The sequence below is a fragment of the Arachis stenosperma genome, chromosome 9 (genome assembly GCF_014773155.1).
Source record: "Arachis stenosperma cultivar V10309 chromosome 9, arast.V10309.gnm1.PFL2, whole genome shotgun sequence".
Classification (NCBI taxonomy): Eukaryota; Viridiplantae; Streptophyta; class Magnoliopsida; order Fabales; family Fabaceae; genus Arachis; species Arachis stenosperma.
Window position 1 is genome coordinate 86,643,736 of NC_080385.1, and position 22,446 is coordinate 86,666,181.

Sequence of the window (22,446 nt, forward strand, 5' to 3'; positions counted from 1 at the left end):
TTCTTTGGAAAGATTAAGCATCATCAACCAAATAGATAAATAGGAATGCAAAGACCAACAATGATGATGATAAGGAGTAAAGCAAGTAAACTCCAAAAGGTTGTATTGTTAAGTAATTGTCTTGTATTCAAAACTGCTATGACTTGGAAAAGATATTGTACTCCTGTCTGTCTGCTTAGTATAGCTTCTTTGTAGTTCAATAACTGAGATACTTAATATATCACAACACTATACTCTTGAAAAAATTGCTTGCACTCAATATTTCAAAAATGCATCAAAGAACATCACTTTGAAAAGAAGGATTGAGGAGTCAAAAATTTGTTTTGAGGCAAGCAAAAGATTAAGAGAAGTGGTAGTTATAGTTGTATGATTGTGTATTGAGGTTGCATGTTTATGAAAACTTGCATGGGAGCTCATAGGCAGGAAATAGATCTCAAAGAAGTATTGTGGAGATTCTCAAACATCTATCGATCCAAGAAGCAGTAATAAAAGAAAACAAAAGAAAAAGAAAAACAAAGAACAAGGTCCAAGGCTCTGAGCATCAATTACTAGGAAGAAAAGGAAAGAAATAAGAACTCAAAGAGTTATTGTCCTAGTTAAATGCTTGTGGTAGATTTGTGTCAAAGAAAGAGGCTTGAGCAAGTAAATCCTGCCTAATACCTTAGACTAACTGGTCTGAGAGTATTGATTGAAAGCTTATTTTAAAAAGCTACTTTGAGGTATGACACTTAGAGTCAAGGCCAAGACACAGAAACCATGAGCTGCTTCAAGGTGATTACCTATAGAGAGATCTCCATGGTATCATTTGAATGAAAGTCCTAAGATCTAAGACCTCCAAAATGTAGGGACTAATAAGCACTAGAACCCATTCATGAACATATAATTTAGAGTTCATCCCACTGTCACTTAATCACTTCACTCACATGGCATTACAAGTTATTCTTCAATCCATTCCAATTAAAAGAAACCTTTGTGCATAAATCTTTTCTTGCTTGAGGACAAGCAAGGTTTAAGTTTGGTGTTGTGATGACAAGTCATCTTAGGCTAGTTTTACTAGCATTTTTACTTGCTTTTATTAGGATTTATACACTTTCTTGCACAATAAGTAAGTGATTGGAGTGAAATTTCATGTTTATCTTGATTCAATTAAACATTGTTAGTTTTATACAAAATCATGATATTTATGCAAGAATTAGGTGATTATTATAAATGATGCAAAACCTTATTATTTTGGTGAGACTTTGATGGCATGTTTGATTGATGGCAGGTGAAATGATGAAAAAAGAAAAACAGAGAAATGAGAGGTGCAGATGAACGCTGCACTCAGTTGAAGAACGCTACGCTCTCTAGCGACGCGTAAGCGTACAAAATGCGCATGCCCAAAATGGAAATTTTACAATCCACGCGTACGCGTGGGTGGAGGATCAGCGCTCGCTAGCAAAGAACTCTACGCTCTCTTTGAACGAGCGCCTGCTCGCTAGCAAAGAACGCTACGCTCTCTTTGAATGAGCACCTGCGATACTTTCAAATCTAAGATTAGAAAATTGGCGAGGGACACGCACGCGTGCATCACGCGTACGTGTCAATGTGACAAAAGTGGTGATTGGCGCAAATGCATACATGATGCTGGAGCGTAGAAGTGATAATTCGCCATCCACGGGCACACGCAGAGGACGCGTACACGTGAGGAGCGCTCATGGCGCAAACGTAGCGCTCAGTTAAAAAATGCTACTGATAGGCAAAATTGTGACTCATACTTTTCACAACTCGAACAATTCCTGGCAACGGCTCCAAAAACTTGGCGTACAATACCATGGTTCACACACATTCTTTACAACTTCGCACAACTAACCAGCAAGTGCACTGGGTCGTCCAAGTAATAAACCTTACGTGAGTAAGGGTCGATCCCACGGAGATTGTTGGTATGAAGCAAGCTATGGTCACCTTGTAAATCTCAGTCAGGCGGATTCAAATTGTTATAATGGTTTTCGAATATAAAGATAAATAAAGCATAAAATAAAGATAGAGATACTTATGTAATTCATTGGTGGGAATTTCAGATAAGCGCATGAAGATACTGTGTTCCTTCTGAATCTCTGCTTTCCTACTGCTTTCATCCAATCATTCTCATTCCTTTCCATGGCAAGCTGTATGTTGGGGGATCAAAATTGTCAATGGCTACCGTCCGTCCTCTCAGTGAAAATGGTCCAGGTGCGCTGTCACCGCATGGCTAATCATCTGTTGGTTCTCGATCATGTAGGAATAGGATTTACTATCCTTTTGCGTCTGTCACTACGCCCTATAGTCATGAGTTTGAAGCTCGTCACAGTCATTCAATCCCTGAATCCTACTCAGAATACCACAGACAAGGTTTAGACTTTCCGGATTCTCAAGAATGCTGCCAATGGATTCTAGCTTATACGACGAAGATTCTGATCAAGGAATCCAAGAGATATTCATTCAAGCTTATTTGCATGTAGAACGAAAGTGGTTGTCAGGCACACGTTCATAAGTGAGAATGGTGATGAGCATCACATAATCATCACATTCATCAGGTTCTTGAGTGCGAATGGATATCTTAGAATAAGAATAAGCGTGAATTGAATAGAAGAACAATAGTACTTTACATTAATACTCGAGGTACAGCAGAGCTCCACACCTTAATCTATGGTGTGTAGAAACTCTACTGTTGAAAATACATAAATGATAATGGTCCAGGCATGGCCGAATGGCCAGCTCCCATAAGAGTCTAAGATAGCATAAAACTAAACTCCAAAGCTCCCTAGTACAATAGTGAAAAGTCCTATTTATACTAGACTAGTTACTAGGGTTACAGAGATAAGTAAATGATGCAGAAATCCACTTCCGGGGTCCACTTGATGTGTGCTTGGGCTGAGCATTGAAGCTTTCACGTGTACAGACCTTCCTTGGAGTTAAACGCCAAGTTGTAACTTGTTTTTGGCGTTTAACTCTGGTTTGTGACGTGTTTCTGGCGTTTTACTCCAGAATGCAGCATGGAACTGGCGTTGAACGCCAGTTTGCGTCATCTAAACTCGAATAAAGTATAAACTATTATATATTGCTGGAAAGCCCTGGACGTCTACTTTCCAACGCAATTGATAGCGCGCCATTTGGAGTTCTGTAGCTCCAGAAAATCCATTTTGAGTGCAGAGAAGTCAGAATCCAACAGCATCTGTAGTCCTTTTTCAATCTCCTATCAGATTTTTGCTCAGGTCCATCAATTTCAGCCAGAAAATACCTGAAATCACAAAAAAACACACAAACTCATAGTAAAGTCCAGAAATGTGAATTTTTCATAAAAACTAATAAAAACATCCCTAAAAGTAGCTAGATCCTACTAAAAACTACCTAAAAACAATGTCAAAAAGCGTATAAATTATCCGCTCATCACAACACCAAACTTAAATTTTTGCTTGTCCCCAAGCAACTGAAAATCAAATAGGATAAAAAGAAGAGAATATACTATAAATCCTAAAATATCAATGAATATTAGTTCTAATTAGATGAGTGGATACTTGTAGCTTTTTGCTTCTGAACAGTTTTGGCATCTCACTTTATCCTTAGAAGTTTAGAATGATTGGCATCCATAGGAACTCAGAGTTCAGATAGTGTTATTGATTCTCCTAGTTAAGTATGTTGATTCTTGAACACAGCTACTTTTATGAGTCTTGGTCGTGGCCCTAAGCACTTTGTTTTCCAGTATTACCACCGGATACATAAATGCCACAGACACATGACTGGGTAAACCTTTTCAGATTGTGACTTAGCTTTGCTAAAGTCCCCAGTTAGAGGTGTCCAGGGTTCTTAAGCACACTCTTTTTGCTTTGGATTATGACTTTAACCACTCAGTCTCAAGCTTTTCACTTGGACCTGCATGCCACAAGCACATGGTTAGGGACAACTTGATTCAGCCGCTTAGGCCAGGATTTTATTCCTTTAGGCCCTCCTATCCATTGATGCTCAAAGCCTTGGATCCTTTTTACCCTTGCATTTTGGTTTTAAGGGCTATTGGCTTTTTCTACTTGCTTTTTCTTTTTCTTTTATTATTTTTTTTGCCACTTTTTTCTTTCGCAAGCTTTTTATTCACTGCTTTTTCTTGCTTCAAGAATCAATTTTATGATTTTTCAGATTATCAACAACATTTCTCTTGTTCATCATTCTTTCAAGAGCCAACAATTTTAACATTCATAAAATTCAATATCAAAAATATGCACTGTTCAATCATTCATTCAGAAAACAAAAAGTATTGCCACCACATCAATATAATTAAACTAATTTCAAGGATGAATTCAAAATTCATGTACTTCTTGTTCTTTGTACTGAAAACATTTTTCATTTAAGAAAGGTGAAGGATTCATGAAATTATTCATAGCCTTAAGACATAGTTACTAAATACTAATGATTATGTAGTAAAGACTTAAAACCTATACAAACATAAAGCATAAAATCGAAAAACAGAGAGATAAGAACAAGGAAGTTAAGGAATGAGTCCACCTTAGTAACGGTGGCGCCTTCTTCTTGAAGAACCAATGCTGTTCTTGAGCCCCTCTATGTCTCTTCCTTGCCTTTGTTGCTCCTCCCTCATAGCTCTTTGATCTTCTCTAATCTCATTGAGAATGATGGAGTGTTCCACCCTTAATTGGTTCATGTTATGACTCAATCCTTCTAGAGAAGTGTTGAGTTGTTTCCAATAGTTGTTTGGAGGAAAATGCATCCCTTGAGGCACCTCAGGGATTTCTTGATGATGAGCTTCCTCATGCGTCTCTTGAGATCCATGAATGGGCTCTCTTGTTTGCTTCATCCTCTTCTTAGTGATGAGCTTGTCCTCTTCAATGAGGATGTCTCCTTCTATGACAACTCCAGCTAAGTTGCATAGATGGCAAATGAGATGAGGAAAAGCTAGCCTTGCCAAGGTGGAGGGCTTTTTGGCTACTTTGTAGAGTTCTAGAGAGATGACTTCATGAACTTCTACTTCCTCCCCAATCATGATGCTATAGATCATGATGGCCCGATCCACAGTTACTTCGGATCGGTTGCTAGTGGGGATGATGGAGCGTTGGATGAACTCCAACCATCCTCTAGCCACAGGCTTAAGGTCCAGTCTTCTCAATTGAACCGGCTTGCCTTTTGAGTCTCTTTTCCATTGAGCTCCTTCCACACATATGTCCATGAGGACTTGGTCCAACCTTTGATCAAAGTTGACCCTTCTAGTGTAGAGGCGTACATCTTCTTACATCATAGGAAAGTTGAACGCCAACCTTACGTTCTCCGGACTGAAATCTAAGCATTTTCCCCGAACCATTGTAAGCCAATTCTTTGGGTTTGGGTTCATGCTTTGATCATGGTTCCTAGTGATCCATGCATTTGCATAGAACTCTTGAATCGTTAAGATTCTGACTTGTTGAATAGGATTGGAAAGAACTTCCCATCCTCTTCTTCTAATCTCTTGTCGGATCTCCGGATATTCGCCCTTTTTGAGCTTAAAAGGGACCTCAGGGATCACCTTTTTCTTGGTCACAACTTCATAGAAGTGGTCTTGATGGGCTTTTAAGATGAATCTCTCCATCTTCCATGACTCAGAGGTAGAAGTAATTGCCTTCCCTTTCCACTTTCTTGAGGTTTCTCTGGCCTTAGGTACCATCAATGGTTATGGAAAAACAAAAAAGCTATACTTTTACCACACCAAACGTAGAATATTGCTCGCCCTGGAGCAAAAGAAGAAAGAATAAAAGAAGAAGAAGAAGATATGGAGGAGAGGGAGAGAGGTTTGGGTTTTGGCCAAGGGGGAGAAGAGAGGGTTGTGTTGTGTGAAAATGAAGAAGGATGGAGGGGTTTATATAGTGGAGGGAGAGGGGTTTGGGTTCGGTCATTTAGGGTGGGTTTGGGTGGGAAAGAGATTTTGAATTTGAAGGTAGGTGGGGTTTATGGGGAAGAGTGGATGGATGTGATTGGTGAAGGGGTAATGGGGAAGAGAGATTGAGGTGTGGTGAAGGGTATAGTGTTATTGGATTGTGTGAAGAAGAGAGAAGTGGTGTAGGTGGGGATCTTGTGGGGTCCACAGATCCTGAGGTGATCCTGTGGGGTCCACAGATCTTGAGGTGTCAAGGATTTCTCATCCCTACACCTTTTAGGCGTGTAAAATGCCCTCTGTATGCAATCCTGGTGTTTAACGCCAGACTGCAGCTTGTTTCTGGCGTTAAACGCCCAAATGTAGCCTGTTTCTGGCGTTTAACGCCAGCCTGATGCTTTTTTCTGGCGTTAAACGCCAGCTTGGTGCTTGTTTCTGGCGTTAAACGCCCAAATGTAGCCTGTTTCTAGCATTTAACGCCAGCCTGATGCTTATTTCTGGCGTTAAACGCCAGCTTGGTGCTTGTTTTTGGCATTAAACGCCAGACAGATACTTGTTTCTGGTGTTTAAATGCCAGACAGCTCTTCCTCTAGGGTGTGCTTTTCTTCTGCTATTTTTTATTCTGTTTTTAATTTTTGCAATTGTTTTGTGACTCCACATGATCAAAAACCTAATAAAACATAAAAGATCAATAGAAATTTAGATAAATAAAAATTGGGTTGCCTCCCAATAAGCGCTTCTTTAATGTCAATAGCTTGACAGTGAGCTCTCATGGAGCTTCACTGATGTTCAGAGCATGATGAGGGCCTCCCAACACCAAACTTAGAGTTTGAATGTGGGGGCACAATACTTTTCACAACTCGAACAATTCCTGGCAACGGCTCCAAAAACTTGGCGCACAATACCATGGTTCACACACATTCTTCACAACTTCGCACAACTAACCAGCAAGTGCACTGGGTCGTCCAAGTAATAAACCTTACGTGAGTAAGGGTCGATCCCACGGAGATTGTTGGTATGAAGCAAGCTATGGTCACCTTGTAAATCTCAGTCAGGCGGATTCAAATGGTTATCATGGTTTTCGAATATAAAGATAAATAAAGCATAAAATAAAGATAGAGATACTTATGTAATTCATTGGTGGGAATTTTAGATAAGCGCATGAAGATACTGTGTTCCTTCTGAATCTCTGCTTTCCTACTACTTTCATCCAATCATTCTTACTCCTTTCCATGGCAAGCTATATGTTGGGGAATCACCGTTGTTAATGGCTACCATCCGTCCTCTCAGTGAAAATGGTCCATGTGCGCTGTCACCGCACGGCTAATCATCTGTCGGTTCTCCATCATGTAGGAATAGGATTTACTATCCTTTTGCGTCTGTCATTACGCCCTACAGTCGCGAGTTTGAAGCTCATCACAGTCATTCAATCCCTGAATCCTACTCGGAATACCACAGACAAGGTTTAGACTTTCCGGATTCTCAAGAATGCTGCCAATGGATTCTAGCTTATACCACGAAGATTCTGATCAAGGAATCCAGGAGATATTCATTCAAGCTTATTTGCATGTAGAACGAAAGTGGTTGTCAGGCACACGTTCATAAGTGAGAATGGTGATGAGCGTCACATAATCATCACATTCATCAGGTTCTTGGGTGCGAATGGATATTTTAGAATAAGAATAAGCGTGAATTGAATAGAAGAACAATAGTACTTTACATTAATACTCGAGGTACAGCAGAGCTCTACAACTTAATCTATGGTGTGTAGAAACTCTACCGTTGAAAATACATAAGTAATGATGGTCCAGGCATGGCCGTGAGACCAGCCCCCATAAAAGTGATAAAGAGATCAAAAGATGATCCAAAAATGTAAATACAATAGTAAAAAGTTCTATTTATGCTAAACTAGTTACTAGGGTTTACAGAAATAAGTCTAAGTGCAGAAATCCACTTCTGGGTCCCACTTTGGTGTGTGCTTGGGCTGAGCTTGAGCTTTACACGTGCAGAGACTTCTCTTGGAGTTAAACGCCAAGTTGTAACATGTTTTTGGCGTTTAACACTGGTTTGTGACGTGTTTCTGGCGTTTTACTCCAGAATACAGCATGGAGCTGGCGTTGAATGCCGATTTGCGTCATCTAAACTCGAATAAAGTATGAACTATTATATATTTCTGGAAAGCTCTGGATGTCTACTTTCCAACGCAATTAAGAGCGTACCATTTGGAGTTCTGTAGCTCCAGAATATCTATTTTGAGTGCAGGGAGGTCAGAATCCAACAGCATCTGTAGTCCTTTTTCAGCCTCCTATCAGATTTTTGCTCAGGTCCCTCAATTTCAGCCAGAAAATACCTAAAATCACAGAAAAACACATAAACTCATAGTAAAGTTCAGAAATATGAATTTTGCATAAAAACTAATAAAAACATCCTTAAAAGTAACTAGATCCTACTAAAAACTACCTAAAAACAATGCCAAAAAGAGTATAAATTATCCGCTCATCAGCTACCAAGGGACGCGCACACATGCATGATACATGCAAGCATGGTTGTGGCTGAAGATAGTATCGACACATACGCATGTGTTACGCGTACGCGTCGATGGTGAAAAATGCCAAGGATGCGCACACACAGAGGACGCGTATGCGTCGGTGAATGAATGCTCCGCTCTCTTTGAGAATGCTACGTTCGCCTGATGCGTGGAAATACCCTTTTCTGACCCACTTTATCAAAGGCCAAGAAGCCCACTCCAAGTACTTGATGACTAAATTGGAAAGTGTATAAATAGAGGAAAACTTGATTTCATAAGGATCTTTTTTTGGAACTTTTTTACTTTGGAACCTTTTGATCTGTTATCTTCTCTTTTAGTTCTTCTTTAGGACGCTTTAAAATTTTAGATCTGACTGGGAATTTCTTTCTATTCTTCATCTTATTCTGCAATTTTTCTTTTCTGCTTGTGCTAGAGCAATGATGAACTAAACCCCAATTTCATTAGGGGGAGGAGCTCTATTGTAATTCAAATGAATCAATGAAATTCTTCTTCTTCTCAATTCCATTGTGTAGCTATTGGGTATCTTCTGCTTTGACTGTGAATTATTCACTCTGGAATGAGGTTTAATTCAACTGAATGTGGGTGTGAGCCTCGGAAGAGGAATCACCTTCATTAGAACTGAAGCTCTATCCATCACAATTCTCATTACCAACACTATTCAGGAGAAATTGAGGTTTTGAGAATTTGTGTGACTTATGGATAAGAGAATGTGCTCTAACTCTTCTCATGACAATTAAATCAAGGAATTGGCAAGATTGATTATGATTAAAGAGATTGGATAGCCAAGGAATTAGGATCCAATCAATTTCAATCCCCCATAGATCTACCCATATAATTGAGAAAGGAGTTGAGACCCAATTGATTCATGAAGGATTATAATATCTCCAATCCCTAATGAATCACTTTCTTTGAATTTCTTCAATTTAGATCTCTCTGTTTCTACTTTAATTTACAATTGTTCATTGCTATTTTGAATTCCTGTACCCAATTCCCTTTATCATTCAAGCAATTTAAGTTCCCCTACCATTTAATATTTCTGCAATCTTAATTCATGCACTCTAAGATTCAGTCATTTACCTTTCTTACAATTTAAGATTCAGTTCTTTTAATTTCTTGCACTTTAAGTTTCAGCAATTTATCTTTCTTCCCATTTAAGTTTCTACTATTTTACTTCCAGCATTTCAATTTCCTGCAATTTACCTTCTGTCAGTCACAAATCACTCAAATCATTACTTGTTAGCTTAACTAAATTCATCACCCAACTAAAATTGCTTGATCCATCAATCCCCATGGGATCGACCTCACTTCTGTGAGTTATTACTACTTGATGCGACCCGGTATACTTGTCGGTTAGTTTGTGCAAAATTAATTTTTCGTCATCAGTGAACTAGTGGGCTTTGGTATGTTAAAGTTAAGTACAAGGTAAGGATCCTCAAACCCAGTGAATCCCTTAGCTAGTTGTTTTGGATATTGGGATTGTATGTATGGATGTCAATGATGTGTATTAGGTAATATATATGTATGTGGTTTGGAGCTTAATTGAGGTCTTGAAAGCTTGGAAAAGAATTTTTGTGCTGAGAAATATGTTTGTGAGATGTTAAACCTTCAAAGTTTGAGAAAACGATGAATTTGAGGTGTTCCGGGTTTATCGGGGAATCGCCCAAGGTATGGTTTCGGTTTCTCATATCTAAAATATAATGTATTGTGAAAACCTAGGCTAGTGACCCTAGAATAGAAATTGAATTGTTGATGTTGTTGATTGGTTGAGATGGATTGTATTGTATGTGATTAATGGATTTGGAGGTGGTGATTTATGCTCTTGTTGATGATATATGTAATTTGTAAGTGATATGGATTGGTATGCATAATGGTTGATGAGTTTGAGTATTATTGGAAATTGAAATATTGAATTGAGATTTGATGAAAGTGGAAAAGGGTAGGTTGAAGGATGAATGAAGATGGTTGCAAATATGAATTGGGAATGTTTGATGCAGATTTGGTAAGGTTTGGGTTGGTTTTAAAAAGGTTTGGAATTGGTATGTTTTGAAAAATGGAGGTTTGTAAGGTTAATGAAAACTATGATTTTGACCAACTTTGGCGGAGCATAATTTGGCCTTTGAACCTCCGATTTTTATCAAACTTGTTTAGAAAGAAAATTTGGTCTGAGAGGTTCGCACTCTTTGAAGAACGAAGGAACAATGTTTTAAAACTGGCAAGTTATGCGCGATCAAAGTTTGGTGTGCAAAATAGGGATTCTTAACTTATCAGCTTTTTGAACTTCTGCTATGCATGCGTACGCGAGGGACACAAGCGAGGCGGCCATTAGACACTGTCCAGGGGGCTCGCGTACGCAAGATGTGTATCACGTACGCGGACGTGGCATTTTCTTTGGTTGCATACACGACCACATGGCATGCGACATGAGCAATGCTCTCGGGTTGACGGGCTCGTGTACCCAAAACAGTGTCGTGTACGCGAGAGGTCCAGTTTTGCCAGGGTGCATGCACAAAAGGTGGCACGTAACACGAGCATACGCTACGGGTTATGCTCCTTGCATACGCGAGCAAGGGGGTCACGTACGTGAGCCCCCTGTTTTTCCAAACTTCAATTTTTTATTTCTAAGGCATTCCTCCAACTTTCAAAACCCTTTTTACTCTTGTATATGATTATGATTGAGAATTACTTGAGTTTTGGGGATGCACAACAGAGGGACAGTCCAATGGTTAGCTACCAGGACTTGTCGGGTTAGCTTTATAACCGACAGATGAGACTCATCAGCCATAGGACAGGCATGTACCATATGCATCTATATTTTTGTTTGGTGTGCTTTGTTTAGAATGCTTAACTGATTGCATACTTGCTACATGTTTATCTACTGTATTTGAATCCGAACTGTGATTTTCTTATATGTAATTATTCTATTTGAACCAAATGATTTCGGTGGTGGTTGGGAGGGTCGGAGGAGTTGGAAAAGGGAGTATTAGATAGTCTGAAGATCCTTAGTTAGTTGCCTAAATTACTTTTGGTTTAGCTATGTTTTATAAGTTTAATTCATATGTCGGGAGTTCTAGGATCGCCTTCTGTGTGGTAGGGTGTTACAGAATGGAATCATCAGCGAATAACAAGTGATTTATAGTTGAGCATCTTTTGTTTATCTGAATTCCCCGAATGAGACTGTTTTGCTCTGTTTTCTGTAGCAAGAAGGAAAGTCCTTCTGCACATAATAAGAAAAGAAAAGGGGATAGAGGGTCACCTTGGCGGATGCCTCTATTTGGTTTAAAAAAATCATAGGGTTGACTTTCCATAACAAAAAAGTAAGAAAGATTGTCAACAATTCACGAATCCAGTCAATGAATCTCGGTTCAAAGCCCAACTTCTGATGCATTAGATTAGCTAGTTAGTTTAATTAGTTTTAGCTAAGTTTTATGCATTTTATTTGAAATAAATAAGTACTTTGATGAATTTAATCTTTATGCACTAATGTGTCAAAGACTAAGTGAATTTTGATCAATTCTATGCAAATAACTCAAGAAAATTTGGAATGAATGAATTATCAAAATTGGTTGCATAGGATGGTAGAGCTTTGATGCAATTCTATTTTGTAACCATGATAGGGGGAGAGCACCTTTGGTGATACGTTCTCCTCAAAAGCGCTACGTTCTCCTCAAGAGCACCATCCATATCCAAGAAGAGCGCCTTTGGTGCTACGTTTTTTACTAAGAGCGCCTGCGATAGCAGAGTGAAAAAATTTAGCTGGTGACACGTACACGTTGGTGACGCGTATGCATGAAAGAGTTATTTTTGAAAGGCCACGGGCACGCGTGGGTGACGCGTAAGCGTGGAAGAGCGACTTTGACACTAACACTACGCCTTTGACACTAACGTTGCGCCTTTGACGCCAACGTTGAAGATGACACATACGCGTGGGTGACGCATACGAATGGATAGTGCCAAAAAGCTTGATGACGCGCACACATCGGTGACGCGTACGCGTGGGTGCACGAGCGCTACGCTTTCCTCAAAAATGCTACGCCAGCCTGGGAGTAGAATATTTAGCCAATGCCTAAAGGACTGTACCAACTGAAAGTGTGAAAGGCCCACTTTGAGAAACTAGCAAGTACACTTAAAAAGCCAGTGAATTTGTATAAATAGGTGGCACCTTGGATCATTGGGGAGTTTTTTTAGACATTTTTTACACTTTTTAGACTTTTAGATTTTTATATTTTTTTACTTTTGGACTTTTGGACTTTTGGAGCTTTTACTTTTTACTCGTCCTTTACATCACTTCCATTTTTCATTTTAGCTTTGTAGTTTTCTTCTTCTTTTACTTTTGCACTTAGTTCAATTTCCCGTTTTGAATTTCTATTTGTACTTGGAGCTATGAGTCACTAAACCCCATTTTCACTAAGGGGGAGGAGCTCTGTTGGTTTTAATGAATTAATATTACTTCTTTTATTCTCAATTCAAGTTGGTTTTCTAATAGGAAACTCTTGTGCTTTATAAATTCAATTACTATCGAGAGAAGGATTGAATTTACTTGAATTGTGTGATAAACTTGAGAAAGGAGTCATAGAACTCAATTTGGGGTTTATCCCTTGATTGATATATTCTGGGTTTTGGTATGTGTGATTTAACCACCTTGAATTGAGATCCTGAGAGTTGTGTGGTATTTGGAATTAGCAATTGATCTTCAACTCTTCTCATGAGCAATTAGATCAAGAGATTGGCAATTGTTTGTGATAAGAGAAATTGAATCACCAAGAGATTGGGACCCAATTACTCACAATCCGCCATAGATCTATCCACATGATTGAGAAGGAATTGATCACCATTAATTCATGAGAAATCAATATCTCTGATCCTTAGCGATCTCACCCATAACAAATCTTCACTTCTATTCCTTCGAGTTTTTTTAATTATCCACAACCCAATTTCCCTTTTACATTACTACAATTTATAATTTCTGCCATTTACATTTCAACTCTTACTTACCTGCAATTTACGTTTCAGCCATTTACATTGCAGTTCTTATTTTCTTGCACTTCAAGTTTCCGCTCTTACATTTCCAGTCATTTATTTCATCCCTTTACTTTCAGTCAGTTAATTCCTTGTCATTTATATTTTTGTATTTTACTTTCATGTTGAATATACCAAGAAATCACAAATTGTTTGCCTAACTTGAATACCATTTAACTAAAATGGCTTAATCCACTAATTTCTGTGGGATCAACCTCACTCTTGTGAGTATTATTACTTGATGCGACTCGGTATACTTGTCGGTAATTACGTGAAATTAATTTTTTCGTATCAAGTTTTTGGCGCCGTTGCCAGGGATTGGTAAAGATTAACAATGATTAAGTTAGTGGTAGTCTAGATTAGGCATTTTTCTTTCATTTGGTTAAAAACACACTAACTGTTTGACACTTGGTGTCACCTAACTCTCTAACAGCACTCTAGCATTAGAGTGTCCATTTTTCACTTGGTTTGTTTGTGATTGTGCATGCCAGGAGGAAGGAGAGGAGCACTACTTCCTTACTTCCTTTAATTCTGAGCCTGAAAGAACCTTCCTGAAACTTACAAGAGAAGCAAGGGGGAAGGGGGTAATTGGTGAAGAGAATTCAGAAGAAGAAAATTAAGTTATGGAGGACAATATGCATAACCCACTTGAGGAGGTTGCTAATAACAATAGACCACCTGCTAGAAGAATGTTGGCTTCATATACCATTCCTAACCCAAGGAATTGTGGAGGCAGCATACTTACTCCAAATGTCCATGCCAATAACATTGAGTTGAAGCGTCAACTCATCACTTTGGTGCAGAACAATTGCTCTTATAGAGGGGGTCCTCTTGAAGACCCTAATCAACACTTGTCTGTCTTCTTGAGGATATGTGAAATGGTTAAGACAAATGGTGTGCATCCAAACATATACAAGTTGCTGTTGTTCCTATTTTCTCTTAGGGATAAGGCATTTCAATGGTTGGAGACCTTTTCCAAGGAGAGCATCAATAATTGGGAGGATTTGGTGAGCAAATTCCTAGCTAAATTATACCCACCTTAAAGAATCATCAAGTTAAAAACAGAGGTGCAAACTTTCATCCAAATGGATGGAGAATCACTTTATGAGGCATGGGAAGGATACAAAGCTTTGATAAGGAGGTGTCCACCTGACATGTTCAGTGAGTGGGTAAGACTCCAGAACTTCTATGAGGGCCTAACTCTAGAAGCACAAAAGACATTAGACTACTCTGCAAGACGCTCACTCCAGTTGATAAAAACAGCAGAAGAAGCTCAAAATCTCATAGACATTGTTGCCAATAATCAATATTTCTATTCTTTTCAAAGGCAACGCAACCCAATTCCAAAGAAGGGTGTATTGGAACTTGAGGGTGTAGATACTATATTGGCATAGAACAAAGTAATACATCAACAAATCCAATAGCAAATGGAAATGATGGTCAAAAGAATAGATGGACTTCAACTAGCTACAGTGAGCACAACAAGCCAACTTTCAATTGAGTGGGGCCAATGTGAAGAAGGTTTTGAGAAATGCAATAACGGGCAACAGCATGAGCAAGTTCAATACATGCACAACACCTTAAGCTCTTCTCAAAATGACTTCCATGGTGATACATACAATTCATCATGGAGGAATTATCCTAACTTGAGGTGGGGCGACAATCAAAATCAATGGCAAAGGAACTCCAACTCTAAAAATTTTTGCAACACAAACAACCAGAATCACCCATCCGATAACACTAACCAATACAAAAATCCACAAAACACATATCATCAACCCCACAACAACTCACACGCCCACCAGAATAACTTCTACACACCACCATTCAACTCACAAAACACCCACCTCAATACCCTAAACAACTTCCAGCAACAACAATCGCACCCCAACCAACCACCTATTGACCACCAAGAAGCCAGAATCTCAACTCTTAAAGCCACCTTGCAAGCTCTCAACCAAACCACACAAGCACTTGCTCAGACTACATAAAGCCTAGCTAAAGGGTAGGAATGACAAAATGTCACCATGAAAAACCTTGAAAGACAAATGGGACAAATGGCTAGACAAATCACAAAGATGGATGAGAAGCGAGCAAATGCCTTTCCTAGTGACACTAAAAACAACCCAAGGGACATAGGAAAAGCCATAAAATGGGAGGAGTGTAAAGCAATCACTTTGAGAAGTGGAAAGAAAGAGGAGAAAGAAACCATCACTCAGAAAGAGCACAACGAATAAGGCTCAAAAAAAGAAGTGAATGAGCAAAAGCAGGAGCAAGGAACTTCTACACAGAGTGATAGTTCAACTAAGAGGGAGGCAGTGAAAGCATACCAACCAAAGTTACCATATCCTCAAAGGTTCAAGGGAGAAAACAAAGAGAAGCAATACTCCAAATTCCTAGAGATATTCATGACACTGCACATCAACATCCCTTTCATAAAAGCACTTGAACAGATCCCACTATATGCCAAGTTCATGAAGAAAATGTTGACAAAGAAAAGATCCTTGAAAGAAGGACAAATGGTTGTGATGACCAGGGAGTGTAGTACCATCATTCAGATAGAATTGCCAAAGAAGAGAAAGGACCTAGGGAGCTTTCATATCCCCTGCACCATAAGCAACATGATAATTGAGAAAGCATTTTGTGACCTTGGTGCAAGCATAAATCTGATGCCTCTATCCTTGATGAAGAAGCTTCAAATTCATGAATTGAAACCTACACAGATTATCCTCCAAATGGCAGACAAATCCGTCAAGCAAGCACTTGAAGTTGTGAAAAATGTATTGGTAAAGGTGGGGAAATTTTTCCTCCCAGCTAACTTCGTCGTCCTAGACATGGAGGAAGATTTCAATACTCCCATCATTCTAGGGAGACCCTTCTTAGCTACGGGCAGAGCATTAATAGATGTTGAAAAAGGAGAATTGATGCTAAGAGTTTGTATAGTGCTCCATGTCTTCAAGGGTTTGCAAGATCCCACTCAAGAAGAAGAATGTATGAAGATTGATTCGAGAGATCTATACTTGAAAGAGGCACCTGATAAGTCACTCCTGATGCACTTAAGCTCATGCTGGAAAGGAAGGGAAGAGGTAAAAGTGTTGCAACAAGCTCAAGGAGTCGAGAAGGAACTACAACCAAAGCCTCTATATGAAATCCTCAACAAGAACCTTCCAAAAATTGAGACCCTAAAACATGAACCACCTCCTGAAAAAGAAAAGAATTCCAAGAAGAAAGTGCCAAGAGGGTGGAGAAACAAAGATATTCCTACTGAAGGCTTCATACCAAGGGATAAAGTTATTCTAACCTACTAACCAATGGAAACATCTCCACACTTCTCCGGATACTACACGGTGAATAAAATCCTCTCACTTGATCATGTGGAAATCATCAAGAAGGATACTGGGAGAAAACTCACGGTGAGCGGGGAAGGGCTAAGGCACTATGATCATCATCCTCCCTAATAAGGGACAACCGTTAAGCTAGTGACGATAAAAAAGCGCTTGTTAGGAGGCAACCCAATCTTAGGTAACTCTTTCATACTCTTCTTAGAATAAATGGTTAGTTCAATTTTTGTGAACTGCGAGGAATTAAGTTTGGTGTTCCACACCAATGTGATTGGATCAACATAGAAACAAAATCACGGGTGAATGTATAATACTAAGTTTGGTGTTCCACCAGTAACATCAATTGAGCACAAAGTAACCCTTGAGACAATCTTGAATAGTCACAAATTCTAAACAATCATAGAAATTGACTAAACTTGCATTTCTTTTGTTTACCTTTTAGTTCTGTAGTTCATCTCCTCTTAGGTTTAAAGCACATGATGTAATATGCATGCATGAAAGATGCACTCTGTTTTGGCATATAGAAGTAAGCATGGAACTATGTTTGGTGTTCAGACACCACTTGTAGTTCAAGAATTCATAAGCATACATGCATGATAACTATTTTTCAAGTGCTTGGGGACCAGCAAATTTCAAAGTTCATTGTAGGCAGTCACTTCTGTTTTTGGAAGAACTAAGCATCATCAACCAAAGAGACTAAAAGGGATACAAAGACCAACAATGATGATGATAAGGAGTAAAGCAAGTGAACACCAAGAGATTGTATTGATAAGTGATTGTCTTGTATTCAAAATTGCTATAATTGAAAGTGATATTGTGCCCTTGTTTGTTTGCTTAGTATAGTTTCCTAGTGGTTTAATAACCAGGATGCTTGATATCTTATAACACCATACTCCTGAAAAATTGCTTGCACCCAATATCTCTAAGAATGCGAACAGAGAAGATTTCTTTGAAAAGAAGGATTGAGGAATATTAAAAATTTTGAGGCAAGCAAAAGATTAAAAGAAGTGGTGGTTCTGATTATATGACTGTGTATTGAGGTTGCATGTTTGTGAAAACTTGCATGGGAGCTCATACGCAGGAAATAAAATTTAGAGAAGTATTGTAGAAATTCTCAAACATCTATTGATCCAAGAAGCAGCAATAAAAAGGAACAAAAGAAATAGAAAAACAAAGAACAAGGTCTAAAGCTCTGAGCATCAATTACTAGGAAGAAAAAGAAAGAAACAAGAACTCAAAGAGTTATTATCCTAGTTAAATTCTTTTAGTAGATTTGTGTAAAGAGAGAGGTTGTTCAAGTAAATCCTAAGAGGTGCTTCAACACCTAATACCTTAGACCAACTGGTTTGGGAGTATTGATTGAAAGCTTATCTTAAAAAGCCGCTTTGAGACATGACACCTAGAGTCGAGGCCAAGATACAAAAAGAAAAGAAAGATGCGAGTAAATAAATGCTGCTTCAAGGTAACTATTTACAAAGAGACTTCCATAATATCATTTGAATGAAAGTCCTAAGACCTAAGACTTCTGAAATGTAGGGACTAATAAGCACTGGAATCCTTGAATGAGCATATAATTTCGAGTTCACACCACTATCACTTAATCACTTCACTTACCAAGGCAATATAAGCTATTCTTCAACCCATTCCAATTAAAAGAAACCTTTGTGCATAGTTCTTTTCTTGCTTGAGGACAAGCAAGGTTTTAAGTTTGGTGTTGTTATGCATTTGCATCTTAGCTAGATTAGCTAGTTAGTTTAATTAGTTTTAACTGAGTTTCATGCATTTTCTTTGAAATAAAAAAGCATTTTGATGAATTTTATCTTCATGCACTAATGTGTCAAGGACTAAGTGAATTTTGATTAATTCTATGCAAATAACTCAAGAAAATTTGGAATGAATAAATTATCAAAATTGGTTACTGATGAGCGGATAATTTATACGCTTTTTTGCATTGTTTTTAGTATGTTTTTAGTATGTTTTAGTTATTTTTTATTATATTTTTATTAGTTTTTATTTAAAATTCACTTTTCTGGACTTTACTATGAGTTTGTGTGTTTTTCTGTGATTTCAGATATTTTCTGGCTAAAATTGAGGGACCTGAGCAAAAATCTGATTCAGAGGCTAAAAAGGACTGCAGATGCTGTTGGATTCTGACCTCCCTGCACTCGAAGTGAATTTTCTGGAGCTACAGAAGCCCAATTGGCGCGTTCTCAATTGCGTTGGAAAGTAAACATCCAGGGCTTTCTAGAAATATATAATAGTCGATACTTTGCCTGAGATTTGATGGCCCAAACCGGCGTTCCAAATAAGCTCAAGAATTCTCGGCGTTAAACGCCGGAACTGGCACAAAAGTGGGAGTTAAACGCCCAAACTGGCACAAAAGCTGGCGTTTAACTCCAAGAAAAGTCTCTACACATGAAAGCTTCAATGCTCAGCCCAAGCACACACCAAGTGGGCCCGGAAGTGGATTTTTACGTCATTTACTCATTTTTGTAAACCCTAAGCTACTAGTTCTCTATAAATAAGACCTTTTGCTATTGTATTTTCATCTTGGTTCTTCTGGTTCCCTCTCTGGGGCCGAAGCCAATGATCACCATTATCACTTATGTATTTTCAACGGTGGAGTTTCCACACACCATAGATTAAGGTATGGAGCTCTGCTGTACCTCGAGTATTAATGCAATTACTATTGTTCTTCTATTCAATTCAGCTTATTCTTGTTCCAAGATATTCATTCGCACTCAAGAACTTGATGAATGTGATGATTATGTGACGCTCATCATCATTCTCACTTATGAACGCATGCCTGACAACCACTTCTGTTCTACATGCAAACAAGGCTTGAATGTGTATCTCTTTGATTCCTTAATCAGAATCTTCGTGGTATAAGCTAGAATTGATGGCGGCATTCTTGAGAATCCGGAAAGTCTAAACCTTGTCTGTGATATTCTAAGTAGGATTCAGGGATTGAATGACTGTGACAAGCTTTAAACTCGCGATTATGGGGCGTTAGTGACAGACGCAAAAGAATCACTGGATTCTATTCCGACATGATCGAGAACCGACAGATGAATAGCCGTGCTGTGACAGAGCGCGTTGAACATTTTCACTGAGAGGACGGGACTGTAGCCATTGACAACGGTGATGCCCAACATACAGCTTGCCATGGAAAGGAGTAAGAAGGATTGGATGAAGACAGTAGGAAAGCAGAGAGACGGAAGGGACAAAGCATCTCCATACGCTTATCTGAAATTCTCACCAATGAATTGCATAAGTATCTCTATCTTTATTTTATGTTTTATTCATCTTTTAATTATCAATCCTCCATAACCATTTGAATCCGCCTGACTGAGATTTACAAGATGACCATAGCTTGCTTCATACCAACAATCTCCGTGGGATCGACCCTTACTCGCGTAAGGTTTATTACTTGGACGACCCAGTGCACTTGCTGGTTAGTTGTGCGAAGTTGTGATAAAGAGTTGAGATTGCAATTGAGCGTACCATGTTGATGGCGCCATTGATGATCACAATTTCGTGCACCAAATTTTTTGCGCCGTTGCCGGGGATTGTTTGAGTTTGGACAACTGACGGTTCATCTTGTTGCTTAGATTAGGTAATTTTATTTTATTTTGTTCTTCAGAGTTCTTAAGAATGAATTCTAGAGTTTCAGATGATGTTTTCATCATCACCAAAGCTGATTGATTCTCATCAATTTAGCTCTTGAATGTAATGTCCTGCTAAAGCTTGGCTAGCCATGTCTAATATTTTTAGACTGCAGCTTTAGACTAACATTGCATGATTCCTGGAATTCTCATTAAGAATTTTGAATCCTTTATTTTACTTCTCCATATAATTTTCGAAAAAGCACAAAAAAATTTATAAAATTATTAAAGAAGGAAAACTGGCGTTTAAACGCCAGCCAGGGTACCTGGCTGGGCGTTTAACGCCCAAAAAGGTAGTGTTTTGGGCGTTAAACGCCATAATGGATACCATTCTGGGCGTTTAACGCCAGGATGACACGAGAGGGAAGATTTTGTTTTTAATTCAAAAATTTTTCAAGTTTTCATAATTTTTCAAAATCAAATCTTTTTCAAATCATATCTTTTCAATCATATATTTTTCAAAATCAATTCCTTTCCATTTTCAAAAATACTTGCTAACAATTAATGATTTGATTCAAAACCTTCAAGTGTGTTGCCTTTTCTGAATCATATCTTTTAAATTTCTTGTTAGCCAAGTCATTAATTTTAAAAATAAAATCTTTTTAATTGTTTTTCAATCATATCTTTTTAAAACCATAACATTTCAATCATATCTTCTTAATCACATCTTTTTTAATAGTTTTCAATCATATCTTTTTGATTTCTAATTTCAAAATCTTTTTCAAAATCACTTTATTTCTTTCCCAACTCTAATTTTCGAAAATCATTCATCAAATTTTCAAAATTTCTTTTAATTATTTTAAAATATTTTACTTTATTTTTGAAAATTCTTCCCCTCTTCTCACATCCTTCTATTTATGGACTAACACTCCTCCTCAATGCACAATTCGAACTCTATCCCTCTTGATAAGTTCGAATTCTTCTTATTCTACCTCCTCCTTCTATTCTTCTTTTCCTCTGACATCTCAAGGAATCTCTATACTGTGACATAGAGAATTCTATATTTTCTTGTTCTCTTCTCTTTCATATGAGCAGGAACAAAGACAAAAGCATTCTTGTTGAGGCTGACCCTGAACCTGAAAGGACCTTGAAGCGAAAGCTAAGAGAAGCTAAAGCACTACTCTCTAGAGAGGACCTAACAGAAATCTTTAAACAAGAAGAAGACATGGCAGCCGAAAACAACAACAATGCCAATAATGCAAGAAAAGTGCTGGGTGACTTTACTGCACCTACTCCCGACTTCTATGGGAGAAGCATCTCTATCTCTGCCATTGGAGCAAACAACTTTGAGCTTAAGCCTCAATTAGTTTCTCTAATGTAACAGAATTGCAAGTTTCATGGACTTCCATTGGAAGATCCTCATCAGTTTTTAGCTGAATTCTTGCAAATCTGTGACACTGTCAAGACCAACGGGGTTGACCCTGAGGTCTACAGACTTATACTATTCCCTTTTGCTGTAAGAGACAGAGCTAGGATATGGTTGGACTCACAACCTAAAGAAAGCTTGAACTCTTGGGAAAAGCTAGTCAATGCCTTCTTGGCAAAGTTCTTTCCACCTCAAAAATTGAGTAAGCTTAGAGTGAAAGTCTAAACCTTCAGACAGAAGGAAGGTGAATCCCTCTATGAAGCTTGGGAAAGATACAAACAATTGATCAGAAAGTATCCTTCTGAATGCTTTTTGAATGGAGCATCATAGGTATCTTCTATGATGGTCTGTCTGAACTGTCCAAGATGTCTTTGGACAGCTCTGCTGAAGGATCTCTTTATCTGAAGAAGACGCCTGCAGAAGCTCAAGAACTCATTGAAATGGTTGCAAATAACCAATTCATGTACACTTCTGAAAGGAATCCTGTGAACAATGGGACGAATCGGAAGAAAGGAGTTCTTAAGAATGATACTCTGAATGCCATATTGGCTCAGAACAAAATATTGACTCAGCAAGTCAATATGATTTTTCAAAGTCTGTCTGGAATGCAAGCTGCACCAGGCAGTACTAAGGACGCTTCA

The 22,446-nt window shown here is 38.4% G+C and overlaps 1 non-coding gene across 1 annotated transcript; it reads right to left on the reverse strand.

Annotated features, from left to right (window-relative positions):
* Window positions 1–22,009: 22,009 nt before the first annotated feature.
* Window positions 22,010–22,116, reverse strand: LOC130952586 (small nucleolar RNA R71). The gene has a single exon (XR_009074766.1). It is a non-coding gene; the product is annotated as a small nucleolar RNA R71 (small nucleolar RNA).
* Between the last annotated feature and the right edge of the window lie 330 nt (window positions 22,117–22,446).